The following is a 21,833-nucleotide window of genomic DNA, read 5'->3' on the forward strand; positions in this document are numbered from 1 at the left end:
CGTAGCTAATTAGCTACGGAATAACTACAGACTAGCGATAGAAGAAAATGGCTACAGAATAGCTACGAAACACTGACAGATTTATAATTTCCAATATTATTATTATTATTACCATTAATATTATTTTTCATTATTCGAGTCTTAATTTTTTTTTGTATCATTTTTCTTACATATTTAAGACAAGAACAATTAAAAATCATACTAATAATACTATTAATAATAATATTTATAAATATCATAATAATATATAATAATTGTAACGAATATGTTTAACACACAAACAAACGATTAAACGAAAAAAACTACGTTTAACACATCAATAAGATTAAATAATCTATGTTTAATTTATAAATAATGAAAAATGATGATAATAAAGGGAAATATGTATATTTGTATTTGTATGTATGTATTTATGTATGTATGTATGTATGTATGTATGTATGTGTATGTATGTGTATGTACGTATATGTGGGTGCGTATATATGTAAATGTATGTATGTATTTTTATGTATGTATGTATGTATGTATGTGTATGTATTTATGTATGTATGTATGTATGTGTATGTATGTGTATGTTTGTATTTGAATGTGTATGTGTATGTGTATATGTATGTGTAGCTATAATTTAGCCACGGGCCATTATGCTACATGCATTTTTCCATAGCAATTCCATAGTTATCCGCTTATAGCTACGGAATAGCTACAGATTGTGCTGTAGTTATTGCACCAGTTTTCTAGTAATGTCTTTTCTTCATGTTTACGGTTATTGACTAATTTTTTCACAATATTGACAAAGAAATGAATGATGAAAACTTGGGTTTGTGTTTCCATTTCAAGTATGTTCACATATTTATGTGTAGTCTTGCATCTCTTCTTAAAATTTAGTTTTACTATGTTCTTATATATAATAATTTTTGCTTCATTGGATATTGTATTAATTATTGATTTCTTAGAACTCGAAATGAAAGTTTTAGTTATCGAAATTAGTTATTGGTTTCTTACAAGAGGAGTGATTTTATGATAAAAGATAAACATATTTGCATTTTTCCTGCATATATAATAATTATATGTGACAAACTTAGCATGACCTAATGGTGGTAATCAAAGCTTATGTCGTAGTTGTAACACCTTTATTTTGAAGATGTTTACACAACTTATATGTATTTATTCTATAAATACTATTTGAATAGAGAAAAAACTTGAAAGAGACATGCATATGATCCAACAAACATGTGGTGGCATCTTTATTTTGAACAATTACAGCCTCAATTATGATGGGGCACTCTGATTTCTTCCCGACGTTGGTGTATCGATGGTAATGGATGTACTTGTAGTGATCAAATTCCTTAAACCTTGGTGGGTGGTCTTCATCAATGAGTTTTTGAAGTATCTGTATGTTCAGACCCCTAATAAAAGTAAATATCCCCAGCGAATATCGCTCTTCTTTTCCCTGCATCATAACCATGTGATACGGTGCTTCGATTCTTCCATTTGTCCATGCCTAAGTGAATGAAAACACCTTAATTTCTTACATATATATGCACAATAACATTGATGAATAGTTAAATCAGTATATATTGATACATACTGTTGAAAATATGTTATATTTTTACAATCTCATATTTATTAGAAAGTAATTTATTATAAAGGGTGCATTGTGTAAAGATTGTGTTCTGCAAGGGGGTTGAGTGTATGCATGTTCTTATGGAAACACGCGGGTTGTAATTCGGGTCAAGTTGGTTCGGGTTATGTCCATATTTTGGGATCCAGAGTATAAAGAAAGAGAGAGAAGATGTTGGGGTCATTCGTTCAGTTGAAGAGATCAAATCTAGGGTTTTCTCTCTTGAGGGTTCTTTGATGTTAGATAATTTTTTGCATCTATTTTGTCGATCGTGTGTTCATCTATTAGAGTTCTGTAACTAACTCTTTATCAAAGTATATTGTTTAGAAGTTGTTCAGGTTGAGTGAAAGATTGAGAGATTTTTGTAGTGAGTTTTGAGTTGTAAGTAACTTGAAAACCACTTGTTTCTTGATCCTCAAATGATATGAGAAATGGTGATGTTGGGAAATTTGTCTTGTGTGTTTTTAACACATACCATGCAAACATCGCCTGCCATGACTATGAACGATGAAGGTGAAGGATCAACTTCGATCCACTGTCCTTCCTTAGTCTTTATCTGCAGACCCTTTACTTGTTTTTCATGAGGAATTGTCATGAAACTAATATCAGTGTGAGGAACAACACCGAGAGGATTTCCCTTGATCGTCCCCCCTGAGGGCATAAGTACTTCATGAATCGAAGAACATGAACTGAGGACTCAAGGAGCGACTCACAAATTTCTTCTATTCCATAGCTTTTCGCTACCATCCACATCACTATCTGATATAGTTCTGCTACGGCTTTGGAGAACATCAAAACACTTTTACTGAAAAACCGGTGAATCAAACGAATTATAATTACTACATATATATTGAATGTAAGACGTAAAATAAGAAACCATATATATACCTAAAATTTTCATTTCCAGAAGGCCACATGAGTTTTGTGATTTTTTCAACTCCTTCTGTAGTTGTTGCGTTCTCAATGCCTAAGCTTTCGAAAAGAGGCATGGAGGGAATTTGCTCAGTGTAACCATGATATGGTGTGTCTGTAGTGTTTAGGAGTTTAACTTCAAGCGCATACATAGCTTCACTGCATGTTGTGATCCATGAACTTGAGTTAGGGATTAGGTTTTTCAACGAAAAGTCGATAACAGAAAAGCTTTGGTGGTGCCATTTTTTCAAACCTAGGATTCTAATACGATGTTATCTTCAAACCAATTTCTTATATATATATATATATATATATATATATATATATATATATATATATATATATATATATATATATATATATATATATATATATATATATATATATATATATAGTTGGAAAACAGATTTTTTCTGTCATATTTGACATATATATGCACATTACGTGATGGATATTAATGCACGTTTGCATATGCCTAGAAGAGATTGCAAAACTCAAGCAAACGCGTTGGTCCCATACCAAACCCAATTTTGGTCCCATTCCGAAAGCAATGCAATAACCGAGATTTCATTCAGTTAAACGTTACGTGTGAATCCACACGTGTTTTTTCCATGGAGTGTTGTTGCTAAACTGTGACTTAAGTTAACTATTTAAACAAATTTTTATAAAATTAACAAAAACCCATTATATATATATATATATATATATATATATATATATATATATATATATATATATATATATATATATATATATATATATATACTATTAGGGTGCCCGCGCGATGCAGCAATGAAAAATAATTTATTTTGGTGATTAGTAAGGATATAGCAACAACTAGTACCGAATCCTTATCCCGTATCGGTGGCATGCCAGAACCGATACCAAATTTATGATGGTACTCGGTACTCTTATATTATCAAATTTAGGATTCGATATCGTCGTATAGAAAACGGGTACCAGATACAGTAATGTTTGTTCGGTTCGGTGCTCGGTATCGTTTTTTATCCATTTTGGCATTCAAGATTCTCGTGTCGGTACCGATTCCGTCCAATTTTTATCTCTAGTCATTTGTTTTCTTCAAGATGTTTTGAATAAAACAAATATACATTGCTAAATCCAAATGAACACTAAAATATATAAAAGTCACTGTTACAAAATCAAATAAAAATGTTTAATAAATAAACCGTCTTTAATAAAATCAACGAAACTTATGCATTGTCCAAGAGTATTAAAACTTTCCGTACATGTTATACTACCTACTTGACAATAATTATTCAACCTAGAGAAAAATAACATATCTCAACTAATTCGAACAATAATAAACTAACATCAGATTTATTTAAACTCCAAATCATCATGGAGGGAAAATCGTCCAAATTTACCAATTCTCAAAACAGTAGAAAATCTATAAAACATCTCATTACCACGGAGACCTCTAACATTAACATCCAAATTCATCCACAAACTTGGTAATATAAGTAAACAACTAAATTTGATTCTCACGCTAGATGATTAAATTTAATCTTGTGTTTTGATCTTGTCTTTTTAGTCTTCTTGCCAATCAAGCCTTCAACAGTTCTTCTCAATATTTCGGTCGCTATATAGTCAGTTTTTCTTGATTCAAGTCTCAAGAGTCAAGCAATCAACAACCAATCAAGATACTTAATTTCTGTCAGCTGTAATGGGAAGCAAACAATTAAAAAGATCAATGAAGCATGTATATATTTCATATACACACACTTCAAAGGACCTGTAAAACATAACCACAACCATCACATGTTATAACCTTACCTTTGAAGTGTTGACACAGAAAGAAACAAAAGAGTAAAGGACAAACTTGAAAACCAAAGGTCTATTATGTAGCTATCACTTAAAAAGGAAAATGTTTTTATAATGGTACTTTGTTGTGTTAAGCTTTCTGAACCCAAATCAGTAGAAAAAAATAGTGATAAGCTTTTAATTTTTCTAGTCTTCGTGTGATCAAGACGTAACACATCAACCTCAACATTTTTAGCAAAAACACATATTAACATATATAAACTACGACATGAAAACCAATAAAAGATTGAACTGAAACTAATTTTGCAATAAAAAAATACAAACATTGTACCAAATAGTTTGTTTGAATCTTAGATCCATTATAAACTAAACCTTCAGATTTGATCACTTAAACTAAAAACTGCAGATGTGATGGCATTTTAGAAGCAAATCTGAAGTAAAACATACACAAAACACAAACATACAACAAATTAAGTACAAGAAGTAGTGGGTCTTTTAAAAATAGAAATATATTTGAACTGATACAAGATTCTTTCAGCTTAATCAACTTCAACATTCTCTTCATTTACATTTTTCAAAGGCGTAATTGATTTGAAATAAACAAAAATACTTTTGAACTAATACAACACTTCTTGCCATGTTCAAGCCTCAATAATTCGGGTTCAAATGATTCTCAAAGCTGGATTGTTGACTCAGGAGCCAATCAACATATGATAGCTTCTGAGTCACAACTTAGAGATGCTGTTTTAACTTCTGTTTTTCTAATAAATAGAATGCCCACCTCTGTCTTAAATGGTCAATCACCTTATGAACTTGTTTTTCAAAGAATTCCTAGTTTTGATCATTTAAGGGTTTTTGGTTGTCTATGTTTTGCTGTTAAGCCAAATGTTTCTGATAAATTGTCTGAACGTGCTGAAAAATGTATTTTTCTAGGATATTGTTATGATAAAAAGGCTTATAAACTTCTTAGTTTGGATACTAATTCTTCTTTTGTATCCAGGGATGTGAAATTCTATGAATATGTTTTTCCATACAAGTTAAAATCAACTTCTGTTGATAATGTTTCAAACAATTTTGGCCCCAGTGATCCTTTTTCCTATGATGAATTTAATAATAATGAATATATAAATGATTATATTAATCTTGATGAGCTGAGAGTAGAGTCCCAGTTGGATGGCGCTGATGCAGCCATTAGTGTGGATGATGTTGATTCTAGTAATTCTATCAACCATGGTGGCGAGGCAAATATGCCTCCTACTGGTTCATCTGTTCCTTCTTCTTCGAGTGTATCTGAGGAAAGTAGTCAGTCTGTCTTAACCCCTTCTATGGATCAGTCTGTAGGTGTCTCTAGGTCTAGGCATGAATCTCATATGCCTGTTAAGTTTGCTGATTATGTTGTTGAAGGAAAATATAAATATGGTATTGAGAGATCTGTTAACTATTCTTTTCTTGATCCTGAAACTAAATGTTTTGTTTCTAATCTCAATAAAACTGTTGAACCTAAGAGTTATAATGAAGCCTTTTCTGATCCAAATTGGATTAAAGCTATGAATGATGAAATGGAAGCACTTCATCGAAATCATACATGGGAAATAACTAATTTACCTAAAAACAGAAAACCAATTGGGTGTAAATGGGTCTATAAGATTAAATACAAGTCAAATGGTGAAATTGAGAGATATAAAGCTCGTTTAGTTGCTAAAGGTTATAATCAAAGAGAGGGGATTGATTTTGAAGAGACTTTCTCTCCTGTTGCAAAAATTGTAACAGTTCGTATTGTTATTTCTCTCTCTGTTCATTATTCTTGGCCTTTATATCAGTTGGATATTAACAATGCTTTTTTATAAGGTGATCTTACTGAAGATGTTTATATGTCACTTCCACCTGGTTACTATTCTAGTAATGATACTAGAGTATGTAAACTTACTAAGTCTTTGTATGGACTAAAGCAAGCTCCTAGAAAATGGAATGAAAAACTTTGTGCTTCATTGTTTATGTTTGGTTTTCGACAGAGTATAAGTGATTATTCATTGTTCATTAGGAAAGTTGAAGGTTCAATAACTGTGTTATTAGTATATGTTGATGATATTATTTTGACTGGAAATAGTGAAATAGAGTTACAAAAGGTGAAATCTTTTATGAATAGTCAATTTTTAATCAAAGATCTTGGAACTCTTAAATATTTTTTAGGCATTGAAGTGGTTAAATTTGACAGTGGTTTATGTTTAAACCAAAGGAAATATTGTCTTGAGTTATTACATGAATATGGTATGCTTGGTTGTAAACCTGTGAACACACCTTTGGAAACAAATTTTGTTATAAATTCTGGTAATCATGATGGAAAAAATGAAGTGTTGGAAAATAAAACTGAATTTCAAAAATTGATAGGTAAACTTATCTATCTTACAGTTACAAGGCTTGACATTTCTTATGCAGTTCAGGTTCTTAGTCAGTATATGCATAATCCTAGAAAATCACATTTAAATATTGCTTTCAGGTTGTTAAGGTATTTAAAAAATAGTCTTGGAAAAGGAGTTGCTTTAACTAGGTCTAGTGTGTTTAAATTAAAAGGTTTTGTTGATGCAGATTGGGCTAAGTGCTTAGCCACAAGAAGGTCTGTATCTGGATATATGGTATATCTTAATAATTGTCTTATTTCTTGGAAAAGTAAGAAGCAGTCTACTGTTTCTAGGTCTTCAACTGAATCAGAATATAGGGCTCTTGGTTCTATCACATGTGAAATAATTTGGATCTTAAAAATTCTGTTTGAACTTGAAGTTAAAAATCTTATCCCTGCTTTTGTTTTTTGTGATAATAGTTCCACAATTAAGTTGGCTCTTAATCCCGCGTTTCATGAAAGGACAAAACATTTTGAGATAGATCTGCATTTTGTTAGGGAAAAAATTTCTAGTGGTGTTTTGAAATTGGTAAAAATTGATTCTTTTGAACAAAATGTTGATATACTCACAAAATCTTTAAGTGTGAAACAACATGATTTTTTGACTAATAAAATGGGTCTTATTAATGTTTTTAGAAAATAAATATTTCAATTGAGGGGGATGTTGAAAATATGTTATATTTTTACAATCTCATATTTATTAGAAAGTAGTTTATTATAAAGGGTGTATTGTGTAAAGATTGTATTCTGCAAGGGGGTTGAGTGTATGCAGTTTCTTATGGAAACACGCGGGTTGTAATTCGGGTCAAGTTGGTTCGGGTTAGTCCATATTTTGGGATCCAGAGTATAAAGAAAAGGAGAGAAGATGTTGGGGTCATTCGTTCAGTTGAAGAGATCAAATCTAGGGTTTTCTCTCTTGAGGGTTCTTTGATGTTAGATAATTTTTTGCATCTATTTTGTCGATCGTGTGTTCATCTATTAGAGTTCTGTAACTAACTCTTTATCAAAGTATATTGTTTAGAAGTTGTTTAGGTTGAGTGAAAGATTGAGAGATTTTTGTAGTGAGTTTTGAGTTGTAAGTAACTTGAAAACCACTTGTTTCTTGATCCTCAAATGATATGAGAAATGGTGATGTTGGGAAATTTGTCTTGTGTGTTTTTAACACATACCATGCAAACATCGCCTGCCATGACTATGAACGATGAAGGTGAAGGATCAACTTCGATCCACTGTCCTTCCTTAGTCTTTATCTGCAGACCCTTTACTTGTTTTTCATGAAGAATTGTCATGAAACTAATATCAGTGTGAGGAACAACACCGAGAGGATTTCCCTTGATCGTCCCCCCTGAGGGCATAAGTACTTCATGAATCGAAGAACATGAACTGAGGACTCAAGGAGCGACTCACAAATTTCTTCTATTCCATAGCTTTTCGCTACCATCCACATCACTATCTGATATAGTTCTGCTACGGCTTTGGAGAACATCAAAACACTTTTACTGAAAAACCGGTGAATCAAACGAATTATAATTACTACATATATATTGAATGTAAGACGTAAAATAAGAAACCATATATATACCTAAAATTTTCATTTCCAGAAGGCCACATGAGTTTTGTGATTTTTTCAACTCCTTCTGTAGTTGTTGCGTTCTCAATGCCTAAGCTTTCGAAAAGAGGCATGGAGGGAATTTGCTCAGTGTAACCATGATATGGTGTGTCTGTAGTGTTTAGGAGTTTAACTTCAAGCGCATACATAGCTTCACTGCATGTTGTGATCCATGAACTTGAGTTAGGGATTAGGTTTTTCAACGAAAAGTCGATAACAGAAAAGCTTTGGTGGTGCCATTTTTTCAAACCTAGGATTCTAATACGATGTTATCTTCAAACCAATTTCTTATATATATATATATATATATATATATATATATATATATATATATATATATATATATATATATATATATATATATATATAGTTGGAAAACAGATTTTTTCTGTCATATTTGACATATATATGCACATTACGTGATGGATATTAATGCACGTTTGCATATGCCTAGAAGAGATTGCAAAACTCAAGCAAACGCGTTGGTCCCATACCAAACCCAATTTTGGTCCCATTCCGAAAGCAATGCAATAACCGAGATTTCATTCAGTTAAACGTTACGTGTGAATCCACACGTGTTTTTTCCATGGAGTGTTGTTGCTAAACTGTGACTTAAGTTAACTATTTAAACAAATTTTTATAAAATTAACAAAAACCCATTATATATATATATATATATATATATATATATATATATATATATATATATATATATATATATATATATATATATATATATATATATATATATATATATATACTATTAGGGTGCCCGCGCGATGCAGCAATGAAAAATAATTTATTTTGGTGATTAGTAAGGATATAGCAACAACTAGTACCGAATCCTTATCCCGTATCGGTGGCATGCCAGAACCGATACCAAATTTATGATGGTACTCGGTACTCTTATATTATCAAATTTAGGATTCGATATCGTCGTATAGAAAACGGGTACCAGATACAGTAATGTTTGTTCGGTTCGGTGCTCGGTATCGTTTTTTATCCATTTTGGCATTCAAGATTCTCGTGTCGGTACCGATTCCGTCCAATTTTTATCTCTAGTCATTTGTTTTCTTCAAGATGTTTTGAATAAAACAAATATACATTGCTAAATCCAAATGAACACTAAAATATATAAAAGTCACTGTTACAAAATCAAATAAAAATGTTTAATAAATAAACCGTCTTTAATAAAATCAACGAAACTTATGCATTGTCCAAGAGTATTAAAACTTTCCGTACATGTTATACTACCTACTTGACAATAATTATTCAACCTAGAGAAAAATAACATATCTCAACTAATTCGAACAATAATAAACTAACATCAGATTTATTTAAACTCCAAATCATCATGGAGGGAAAATCGTCCAAATTTACCAATTCTCAAAACAGTAGAAAATCTATAAAACATCTCATTACCACGGAGACCTCTAACATTAACATCCAAATTCATCCACAAACTTGGTAATATAAGTAAACAACTAAATTTGATTCTCACGCTAGATGATTAAATTTAATCTTGTGTTTTGATCTTGTCTTTTTAGTCTTCTTGCCAATCAAGCCTTCAACAGTTCTTCTCAATATTTCGGTCGCTATATAGTCAGTTTTTCTTGATTCAAGTCTCAAGAGTCAAGCAATCAACAACCAATCAAGATACTTAATTTCTGTCAGCTGTAATGGGAAGCAAACAATTAAAAAGATCAATGAAGCATGTATACATTTCATATACACACACTTCAAAGGACCTGTAAAACATAACCACAACCATCACATGTTATAACCTTACCTTTGAAGTGTTGACACAGAAAGAAACAAAAGAGTAAAGGACAAACTTGAAAACCAAAGGTCTATTATGTAGCTATCACTTAAAAAGGAAAATGTTTTTATAATGGTACTTTGTTGTGTTAAGCTTTCTGAACCCAAATCAGTAGAAAAAAATAGTGATAAGCTTTTAATTTTTCTAGTCTTCGTGTGATCAAGACGTAACACATCAACCTCAACATTTTTAGCAAAAACACATATTAACATATATAAACTACGACATGAAAACCAATAAAAGATTGAACTGAAACTAATTTTGCAATAAAAAAATACAAACATTGTACCAAATAGTTTGTTTGAATCTTAGATCCATTATAAACTAAACCTTCAGATTTGATCACTTAAACTAAAAACTGCAGATGTGATGGCATTTTAGAAGCAAATCTGAAGTAAAACATACACAAAACACAAACATACAACAAATTAAGTACAAGAAGTAGTGGGTCTTTTAAAAATAGAAATATATTTGAACTGATACAAGATTCTTTCAGCTTAATCAACTTCAACATTCTCTTCATTTACATTTTTCAAAGGCGTAATTGATTTGAAATAAACAAAAATACTTTTGAACTAATACAACACTTCTTGCCATGTTCAAGCCTCAATAATTCGGAGAAGTGTTGTATTAGTTCAAAAGTATTTTTGTTTCACATCCATGAAAACACCCATGTATACAAAAATACTTGATTCGGAGAAGATTTGCTTCACAAAAAATCAAGTATACATGGGTGTTTTCATGGATCTGAATGTTTTTTTTGAGGTGAACCAAAGAATGCATAATGTCCGATCTTCAAATGAATATTTAATTCCTAGACTATTTCCACGGAAAAATAATGATAACTTGCGGTAGGATGCTTATAATTTTCTTATTGGTATGCAAATCAAACATAGACAAACACATGGAAACACAGATACATTTATAGATTCTGGGTAGAAGGTGAGAAAAATACTTGTTACAAATTAGGGTTCTTTAATGGAGATAATGCAAGGAAGAATGGAAATAGGAATGAAGTTTCGATATCAAGAAAATTACAGGAAATAGCAAAGAAGTTTAATTTTTGGAAAATTACTTACATTTCTTCTAGGTCGTGATGAAAGTGGTGCAGCGGAAAAAGGGATGAGGTTTCGATTCATGTTTGTCGACATGATGGTGATTGTGGATGCACATGGTGATTGGAGAGAGAAAGAGAGCGCATGCATGAGAGAGAGAGAGAGAGAGAGAGAGACGGCGATATGGTGCCTAGCTTCGGTGTTCTAAAATAGAGAAGATGGTGGAGGCACTTAGTGACTTATGGTCGGCACGATGGTGACATCAACATTGAGGAAAAGTTACATCGGAGGGATTGATTTCGGTGGTAACAACAGCTGTGGAGAGAGAGAGAGAGAGAGAGAGAGGTTGTGTAGTGAAATTAGGGTTTCTGTATTAGAAGGTGTGGGAAGACAAAGTTTCCAATGAAAAAGGATGAATAGTGGCTAGCAGGCTTTAGATTTTTATTGGTGAAGGAAACCCACAGATATGTTTAGAAAAGGTTATATGTCGTTTGGTTTATCTGCATTAGGGCTTGTACAGGATTACAGGGTAACTGATTCTTAAATAGGTTGATTAGATTAGTAGTTTGGGTGAGGTTTGAAAATTTATAATTTATTTTAGAACAAAGACGGAACATGGGGGAGAAAACGGAAAAAAGGAAATCAAGTTGATTTCTATAATCATCTCCTAAAAGCCATAATTACGGATTAGTTTTTTTTACAAGGGATTAGTAGTTTATCTCCATAAATTAAAACAATAGGGGCGGTGGAAATTTTGATGAAAGAGTTAATTTCGCTAAGTTTGTTTCTTCTCCTTCACTGTTTTAAAATATTTTGATGATTAAATCATGTATATTTTGACTTTTATTCACCGATCAAATGAATTATTTTTTTTATGTGGGAATCTATCATTTGTTTCATTATTGCATGTTAAAATAGAATACATAGGCTTTTATCATCGAAAATGGCTACATCAACACAACGTGATTCAAAATCTACACCATAAGATAATCTTAAGGACATTATTACCAAACTTTATCAAGATATTACAGGTATTTCAACTACAACTTCATATCAAATTTATTTTTTTGTAAAACCAAATTGACTTGTGTTTTTGGGACTTAAACTTTCTTGCTTTTCTAAATTTTATAGGATTCTGATTATGATAGTGTGCCAAGACTCGACAGTAAGTTACAACCCATTTTGATTTTCAACATTCAATATGTTATGTTTAAATTAAATCCACAGTTGTTATATAATAATAGTGGAATATGCCAATTTTCAAAATCTAATAGTATTCTAGATTTTGATTTTGTGTCAATAATGTAAATCTTTAAAAATATTACATATAAGTTTTTGTTCATAACAAATTTGAAGTGTAGGCTTCAACTTATATTGCTTGAACGATAGAATATATAAGATCTAACGTATGTGCTAATAGTGTGATTGTTATTTAATTGTCATGTCTAACCATTCTCAAAGTTTCATATGTCATAAATCAATATGGGGTTGATATTCATATTGGTAAGAACACAACACATGAGCAATAACAATCATGTAAATCCCAGTTCCACAAAATCGATTAATTATCTACTATTACAAATGATGTGAAATAGGTTATCATATATATATATATATATATATATATATATATATATATATATATATATATACACATAAATTCTAAGTATTCTAATGTGACATCCCCAATTTCACGACCAGAAAAGACCAATTTTGTTTATGCTTTATAAAAATCAGAGTACCTCTTTTAATAAAAATGTTGTGGAATTTGTTCCCAGAAAAACATGATAAATACGTTATCAAAGCATTTCCGAAGAAAATGTATTTTTATCCATTTTAAAATATTTGGGATGTCATCGTCAATACAGAAACATAAGCATAAACAGAACTTCCATTCATTTACACTAGTGATCTACATCTCTTTTAAATCCATTAGTGTAAAGTAGCTTCATATCGACGCCTGTGATACAAATAAGCTTGAGTGGGTCAGGTTGGGAAACCTGGTGAGTACATCGGGTTTTCAACCCACAATAAGATAATTATTATGTTAAACATCAAATAATCAACCCAATTACCCATCCCCATTATCTTCTTTACTCTTAAGGATCTACCCTAAGATTCAGTTATTCCTCGTTCATTCATTCCTAAGGAGTATCCTAAGGAATCGACACTAAGTCTGCATAGTCGCAAGGGTTTATCTCGTTTATTGACAATATCGTTTTCGAGAGTCCACTTGTAATACCTGTCAATGGGTTTTTAGAGTACACCGGGTGAACACATCGTTCACAATGCCTACAGGTTGCGAGCCTGCTAGTGTTCCACTAGACTGTCTATAATAGTCCGTGGTTGTCATCCAGACTCTGCTAGATGACGGGGCCATCGCTTGGGTCATCGTTTGGCTCATCGTTTTGGCTCATCGTTTTGGCTCATCGCTTTGGCTCATCGTTTTGGCTCATCGCTTTGGCTCATCGCTTAGGTCATCGCTTCGCACCATATTTTATCACTCGTATATCATCGCTCATCATTCATCTCATCTTTCATCGCTCATCATTTTTCTCATGTTTTTTCATCGCTCATCATTTATCTCACTTCTGATCTACTCATGTTTTACCCAACGCATTTTGTAGATATAAAATACATATAGAGTTTAGATCATTTAAAACATGTATAAAACGTTTCATCCAGCATAGACATCAAGTATTCAGACAGTATACACACATAGCACGTAATTTATATAAAATACTTCATATCTATGTGTAAGATGAAAGTAACTATGCACTCACTTGTTAAGGTGACGATTCCAAACTCGGGCAGCGCTTCGCTTTTAACGATTCTATTTTCCTCCGACGAAACCTAGTATTATTACCACTAGATTTTAGTCTAATATTTACCGTGACTAATTATTAGTCTTAGCATTATTATTATTATATAAGCGTTTAAACAATATTTTCCAACCCCTATGTACAGACAGGGGCCAGACATAAAACACCGGAGGGCAGGACCATTTTGGCATATATCACTTCTGAAATCCAACAACCTTATGCGGCCCTTTAAACCAGATTCCTTGTACCGCGAGTGGTTAAAAGATATTATAACGACACTTATATAACTCATAATAATATCCCAAATACTTATTATAAGGTCCTAATAACATTACTATATTAAAACATAAGATATACTAACGATAGGGTAGGCGTAGCTCACTTACAGCGGGTTTTTCGCAAAACCGGGCTTCGCTGGAGCAGCGTTCCCGAGCCAAAAGGCTCTTTTCTCGGGGCTTCCTTCGGGTGCTAGGGGGTTTACCTAGGCTTAAGGGGGGGGGGGGGGGGTTTGGGGGCTAGAGAGAGAAAGTTTAGAGAGAGAGAGAAGAGGTTGGAATGATGTGAAGAATGAGGCAACCCGACACCTCTATTTATAGGCTGGAAAACAGCTCTACTCGTCGAGTAGGAGGACCTACTCGTCGAGTCTATGCCACATGTCACCTTCTGGTGGCTAGCCTTGGGGAGGAAGCAACGGCCAGGATTTCGCCACGTCACCCGATTTCGCACAGCAGCCTCCCGACTTAGAAAAATCATAACTCTCATACGAACTCCGTTTTCGACGTTCTTTATATCCACGCGTAGGTAAAAACAAGATCTACAACTTTCATTTAGACTCCGTCGGCTAATTCTGGACCGATCTTAAATTTAACAGTAGGAGGAGATTAGACTGTTAAATGACCGCGAAGAATTCGTAACTCCTTCATACGGACTCCGTTTTCGTCTGTCTTTTTACCGTTGAGTTCCTATTAATGAGTTCTTTAACTCTCATTTAGGTCGTGTAAGCCAAAAACCGCTCGAACTAAAATTCCAGTTTCGGGCCGTGCACTGCTATGCCAAATCTTAGAAAATTCATAACTTACTCATACGAAGTCAGATATAGGCGTTCTTTTTTTTGTATGTTCTCGGTTTAACGTATTCTACAACTTTTGTTTAGATCACTAAGGCTAAAAGTATCTATATCGTAAATTCACTATTTACGCTTCCCGGTGCCGTGCTGGTTTTGCCGTTAAACTTCGACGGGCCATAACTTCTTCGTTATAACTCGGATTTCGGCTTTCTTTATATGTACGGAACCCTTGAGACATATTCTACAACTTGGTTAAGATTATTTATTTTAAATAATATTTTGTCGAAAAGTCGTTTTCGACCCCTATTATCTCTAAATTGACTAGCCCGGATCTACGGGCGTTACAATTATCTCCCCCTTAGGATGATTACGTCCCGGAATCATCAACGAAACAGGGCTTGTATAATGACTCCCTACGTTAACTCTTCATCCTAGGTAATAACCGTAACTTCTATGTTGCTTCGAACGAGTATTTAACTCTTGGACTCCTTGACTGCAGGCGGTGCTCGATCTTGCCCCTTCTCCCTATCTCACGTTAGACTCCAAGTTATGACTTTCAAGTCACAATCTCGATCCTTACTAGAGACTGCTTCTTCTTCTTAACAAACTTAAGATAAGCTCTTTTATTATTACAATGGACCGATGTGTCATATTCTGATGACCTATCATCGCATGTTGCAACGCTTAGACTCAGGTCTCTTAGAGTCAAATTCCAGAACAGACTATACCTTCCTTCATGTTCTAATCACATCTTAAAAGGTAGCATTTCTAGCTACAAGCAAATATCGCGATACCTCTACTGATCGCTTTGATTATCTTTTATTTCAATCTTCTGGCTTAAGTCAGATGCTACATCGAACTTGGTTCTCTGAACCACGTAACATACTCATCGTAGTCGGACTCAATTTGATATGACCACTAGGGTCAGAATAACAATCATCTTCTTAGTCATTACCGAAACAGTGGTAATGACATACATGAACAAAACGGAATCAACTACTAGCTTCTTGGTATCCTTGTGACTTTCCCTGATCCAAGTGTGAGTCCTGTGCTTCCGGTAGTATAGGCCTCTACTACCTTTCACACCTACTCATACTCGTCCCAAGTATTGTCTCGCAGTTTTCCAAGTTATTATCATAAAAACAATTTTAATACATACAAATGTGTCCAAACAATCATATAATTTTCCCTAGACTCTACTAGGACTTCTTCCATGTGTATCTTCAATCATCCATTCCGCTTCAACTCGGTTGTCAGACAATGGATAATTTCATGGATTATACCAAAAATCTTTCTTTTTGCTAATCGAAAGTGTACTTCTCCTGTACTAGACGTATTATTTATTAGACGAATTCTAAAGGCAAGATATCACTCTTACGATTTCTTCCGATAGGTATCATTCACTATCGTAAGCCTCCTCGATTCCTCCGTTTACTCAATTCGCTACGACTCTTCACCACAACGTTATGTTCACGAAAGCATGCATTCAGTGTATCGGGACGAGAGTATAGATAGAGAAGGTTTAGACGTGTAATCCTCCTAATTACTCCGAAAAGTTACATGTCAGTTCTAATATCATATTTAAACGTTTAGAAATCTGAACACATAAAATTTCCAGATCCGATCGGCAACAGACCATAGATCCGATCAAATGATAGCATAAAGCATCACAAATCATTTAGCACATAAAATCATTTTAGGCATCTTCCTTAAATTAGCTAGTGCTTGTGTCCATTCAGGTGTATTACCTAATATTTATTAGACACACTCCTCACGATCATCGCTTAGCATTCTAAGTTTAAGTCTAGATATAAATCCATATTCCTAGTTCGCTTAAACTAATGCTCTGATACCAACTGTGACATCCCCATTTTCACGGCCAGAAAAGACCGATTTTGTTTATGCTTTATAAAAATCAGAGTACCTCTTTTAATAAAAATGTTGCGGAATTTGTTCCCAGAAAAACATGATAAATACGTTATCAAATCATTTCCGAATAAATGTATTTTTATCCATTTTAAAACATTTGGGATGTCATCTTCAATACAGAAACATAAGCATAAACAGAACTTACATTCATTTACACTAGTGATCTACATCTCTTTTAAATCCATCAGTGTAAAGTAGCTTCATATCGACACCTGTGATACAAATAAGCTTGAGTGGGTCAGGTTGGGAAACCTGGTGAGTACATCGGGTTTTCAACCCACAATAAGATAATTATTATGTTAAACATCAAACAATCAACCCAATTACCCATCCCCATTATCTTCTTTACTCTTAAGGATCTACCCTAAGATTCAGTTATTCCTCGTTCATTCATTCCTAAGGAGTATCCTAAGGAATCGACACTAAGTCTGCATAGTCGCAAGGGTTTATCTCGTTTATTGACAGTATCGTTTTCGAGAGTCCACTCGTAATACCTGTCAATGGGTTTTTAGAGTACACCGGGTGAACACATCGTTCACAACGCCTACAGGTTGCGGCCTGCTAGTGTTCCACTAGACTGTCTAGAATAGTCCGTGGTTGTCATCCATACTCTGCTAGATGACGGGGCCATCGCTTGGGTCATCGTTTGGCTCATCGTTTTGGCTCATCGTTTTGGTTCATCGCTTTGGCTCATCGTTTTGGCTCATCGCTTTGGCTCATCGCTTAGGTCATCGCTTCGCGCCATATTTTATCACTCGTATATCATCTACCCATGTTTTATCCAACACATTTTGTAGATATAAAATACATATACAGTTTAGATCATTTAAAACATGTATAAAACGTTTAATCCAGCATATACAACAAGTATTCAGACAGTATTAACACATAGCACCTAATTTATATAAAATACTTCATATCTATGTGTAAGATGAAAGTAACTATGCACTTACTTGTTAAAGTGATGATTCCAAACTCGGGCAACGCTTCGCTTCTAACGATTCTATTTTCCTCCGACGAAACCTAATATTATTACCACTAGATTTTAGTCTAATATTTTACCGTGACTAATTATTAGTCTTAGCATTATTATTATTATATTGTGTAAGCGTTTAAACAATATTTTCCAACCGCTATGTACAGACAGGGGCCAGACATAAAACACCGGAGGGCAGGACCATTTTGGCATATAGCACTTCTGAAATCCAACAACCCTATGCGGCCCTTTAAACCAGATTCCTTATACCGCGAGTGGTTAAAAGATATTATAACGACACTTATATAACTCATAATAATAGCCCAAATACCTATTATAAGGTCCTAATAACATTACTATATTAAAACATAAGATATACTAATGATAGGGTAGGCGTAGCTCACTTACAGCGGGTTTTTTGCAAAACCGGGCTTCGCTGGAGCAGCGTTCCCGAGCCAAAAGGCTCTTTTCTCGGGGCTTCGGGAGCCTCGGGGCTTCCTTCGGGTGCTAGGGGGTTTACCTAGGCTTACCGTTGAGTTCCTATTAATGAGTTCTTCAACTCTCATTTAGGTCGCGTAAGCCAAAAACCGCTCGAACTAAAATTCGAGTTTCGGGCTGTGCACTGCTATGCCAAATCTTAGAAAATTCATAACTTCCTCATACGAAGTCAGATCTGGGCGTTCTTTTTTTTGTATGTTCTCGGTTTAACGTATTCTACAACTTTTGTTTATATCACTAAGGCTAAAAGTCGCTCTATTGTAAATTCACTATTTACGCTTCCCGGTGCCATGCGGTTTTGCCGTAAAACTTCGACGGGCCATAACTTATTCGGTATAACTCGGATTGCGGCGTTCTTTATATGTACGGAACCCTTGAGACATATTCTACAACTTGGTTAAGATTATTTATTTTAAATAATCTTTTGTCGAAAAGTCGTTTTCGACCCCTATTATCTCTAAATTGACTAGCCCGGATCTACGGGCGTTACATCTAATTAGTATAATTTCGTTTGTGTATATTATTTTGTTTGGTTATTACATGATGTAGTAAACATTAATGAGATTTCTGTTTGATAAATTGATATTCTACATATTCTAATTTGATAAGTCGGATGTTGCTTTTAGATGTTATTTTATTTGATTAATTAGATTATCTATTTAAAAATTAGTATAATAATGTTTGATAACTTGATATTCTATATATTCTGATTTATAAGTCAGATGTTACTTCCTAATTTGATTTAAACTGTTATTTTGTTTGATTAATTAGATGATTTGGAAAAACATTTAGTAAAATAGTTTTTAATAACTTGATATTGTAGGTATTCTGATTTTATAAGTCAAATGTTAATTTCTAATTTAGTTTCAGATGTTATTTTATTTGAATAATTATATGATCTTGTAAAAAAGAATTTAGTAAAATAGTGTTTAATGTCTTGATATTCTAGGTATTCTAATTTGATAAATCAGATGTTACTTCCTAAATTGATTTAAGATGTTATTTTATTAATTAATCAAAATTTTACTTCCTAATTTGATAAGTCAAAGCTAATTCATATACTAGTATTACTTAATGATATCATTATTCTATGTTATAAATCAGCACTAGTTTACGAAGTTTTTTACTAAATGCTCTTGAATTATTCTCGATTTTGATTCTAATTATTCTATGATTATGATTTATGACGCACTCTTGTGAAATTGTGTATTGTAGCAATTTACTTGTTTATTACACACTAGTTTATAACCCGTGGGAACCATGGTTACAAAATTAATTAAACTTTCATAATAAAACTAATTATTATTAATCAATTATTTAAAATAAATTATTAATTAAGATATATTTTTTTAGTTATAAAAATTATAATCGTATATTTAAATAAATACGTGATTTTATAATTTGTATTAGTTTATTTTAATTTTTATTATATTGTTAATTAAAAGACATTTAATGTAATTAGAGTGAGAAATTTAAAATTTGAAATATGAAATGGATAATGAATAGGTTGACATGTGACATGACATTAATTAGGAGGCTTAATAAGATGACACATGACAAAAGGAGAAAAAACTTATTTTTTTTATTAGAATAGAGATATGGTTAGTCTTTGATCCAACTTTACTATAGCTAGGGTTAGCACTGAATTCCAAAATTTCAAAATCTTCAATACTAAATATTTAATATTGCTTTATTGTAGCCATAATCATCAATTAACTTGTTTAGTTTGGCTAGGTTTATTTTTAATAGAACTTATTTACTGCAACTAGGTTTATTTAGATTGTTAAGTTTTTATTCTAAATAACTAACGTTTTTTTTGGTAATTTAAGATATTTTATAAGATAATGTGTTACTTTTTAATGTTTTAACTTGTTGAAATTGTTTAAACTTTATTGTTAACTTAAGGTTCTCTAAAATGGAGTACATTAGCTTAAGTATAAAATATATTAGTCTATAATAGAATAAATTTGTTGATAATGTTATGAATGATTGATGTTTGTTGGTCTGAACTTGTTTAAGATAGTTTGTAACAAAATCTATTGGTTATATATAACAAAATATATTACTTGATGATAGTCTGGTTTTTATGTTTGTAATTATACATATAATGCTTTTCAAAGATATTAATTTGTTAATTAATGACATAATCTAGTAGTAAATTACTACAATAGGGTTTGATCGATTATAAATTTAATTTTAGATGCTAACATATGGATTAATGAATGATCCAGTATTAAGTTTGTAAAAATAGTGTTAATTTGATAGCTTAATTTGATCACATGTTTCATCTATATTGTTAATTATTCTTAGAATGTTACAAACTTTTGATGTTTATTGTTAATTGAATGTAGTTTGTATATTATGCTATTTTGTTCTGATAAATATTTGTTTACAATGATTTTACTTTTCATGATGCAATCAGATTGAATGGTAACCTACATAACAAGTTTGGAAAATATGATCGAACAAAGCATCTTAACCTAGTGCAGAAAGGGATGCAATCGAATGAGGACTTTTGATTGAATTTATAAAATAATTGAAAGATTTTAATGCTTAACGAATTTAGAGTCTTATTCTCTTTTAGTATTGGCTATATTTTTTATATTTTGAACAATAGGTATGGTTAAATGTTTGGTAAGAAGTAGTTATGTTTTGAAGGTTTTGAAGATTGGTAAATATTTAATAAAACAATATTATGGTTGAACAATAGTTATGCTATGAAGAATAATACATGTACTGATATATTTTATGTCATGTAATTATAGTAATATCTTTTATATATTATATATGTTTAAAGTTAAAGTCTGTATGTATAGTATTCTATTAGAATAATATTTTATATTTTCTTTTATAATAAATATATGTATAATATTCTAACAGAATAATGTTATGTGTTGTTTGTTATCAAAAAATGATGTTTATGTGTTGTGTAGAATTTAAGTCGTAATTCAAGCTAAATTTTATAAGTAGAGTGCATGATGTTTAAAATTATTGGAATGTTTTAGTTTATAATGCATGATGTTGATAATCTAATAAATTAATGTTCTAGATTTTTTTGTTAAATAAGTTTTATTTACATAAAAATAATGTGTATATATAGAATATTCAAATACATGTTGTCTCTTTTCATAAATATAATATATAGAATATTATATTAGAATAACCTTTTATATTTTCAATTGAATAGGTTCATTTATTACATGAAAACAATATGTGTATGTAAAATATTCTAATAGAATAATGTTATATGTTATCTGTTTATAGAATATTTTGATAGAATAACGTTATATGATATTCTAATTTATAAGTAGAGTATTATAGTACAACAACGCGTAATTATATTTAG

General features: G+C 32.0%; 2 pseudogenes across 1 annotated transcript; both read right to left on the reverse strand.

The window, feature by feature from the left end:
- Positions 1-1,108: 1,108 nt before the first annotated feature.
- On the reverse strand, positions 1,109-2,805 carry LOC145105615 (putative 2-oxoglutarate-dependent dioxygenase AOP1.2; annotated as a pseudogene).
- A 4,988-nt stretch (positions 2,806-7,793) lies between these two features.
- LOC145168727 (putative 2-oxoglutarate-dependent dioxygenase AOP1.2) lies at positions 7,794-8,591 on the reverse strand (annotated as a pseudogene). Its single transcript, XR_013742037.1, has 2 exons — positions 8,296-8,591; positions 7,794-8,212 (listed from the first exon to the last, which is right to left on the reverse strand). The product of XR_013742037.1 is annotated as a putative 2-oxoglutarate-dependent dioxygenase AOP1.2 (transcript).
- Between the last annotated feature and the right edge of the window lie 13,242 nt (positions 8,592-21,833).

Source organism: Lactuca virosa, chromosome 4 (genome assembly GCF_052849685.1).
Source record: "Lactuca virosa cultivar CGN04683 chromosome 4, Lactuca_virosa_CGN04683_v6, whole genome shotgun sequence".
Lineage (NCBI taxonomy): Eukaryota > Viridiplantae > Streptophyta > Magnoliopsida > Asterales > Asteraceae > Lactuca > Lactuca virosa.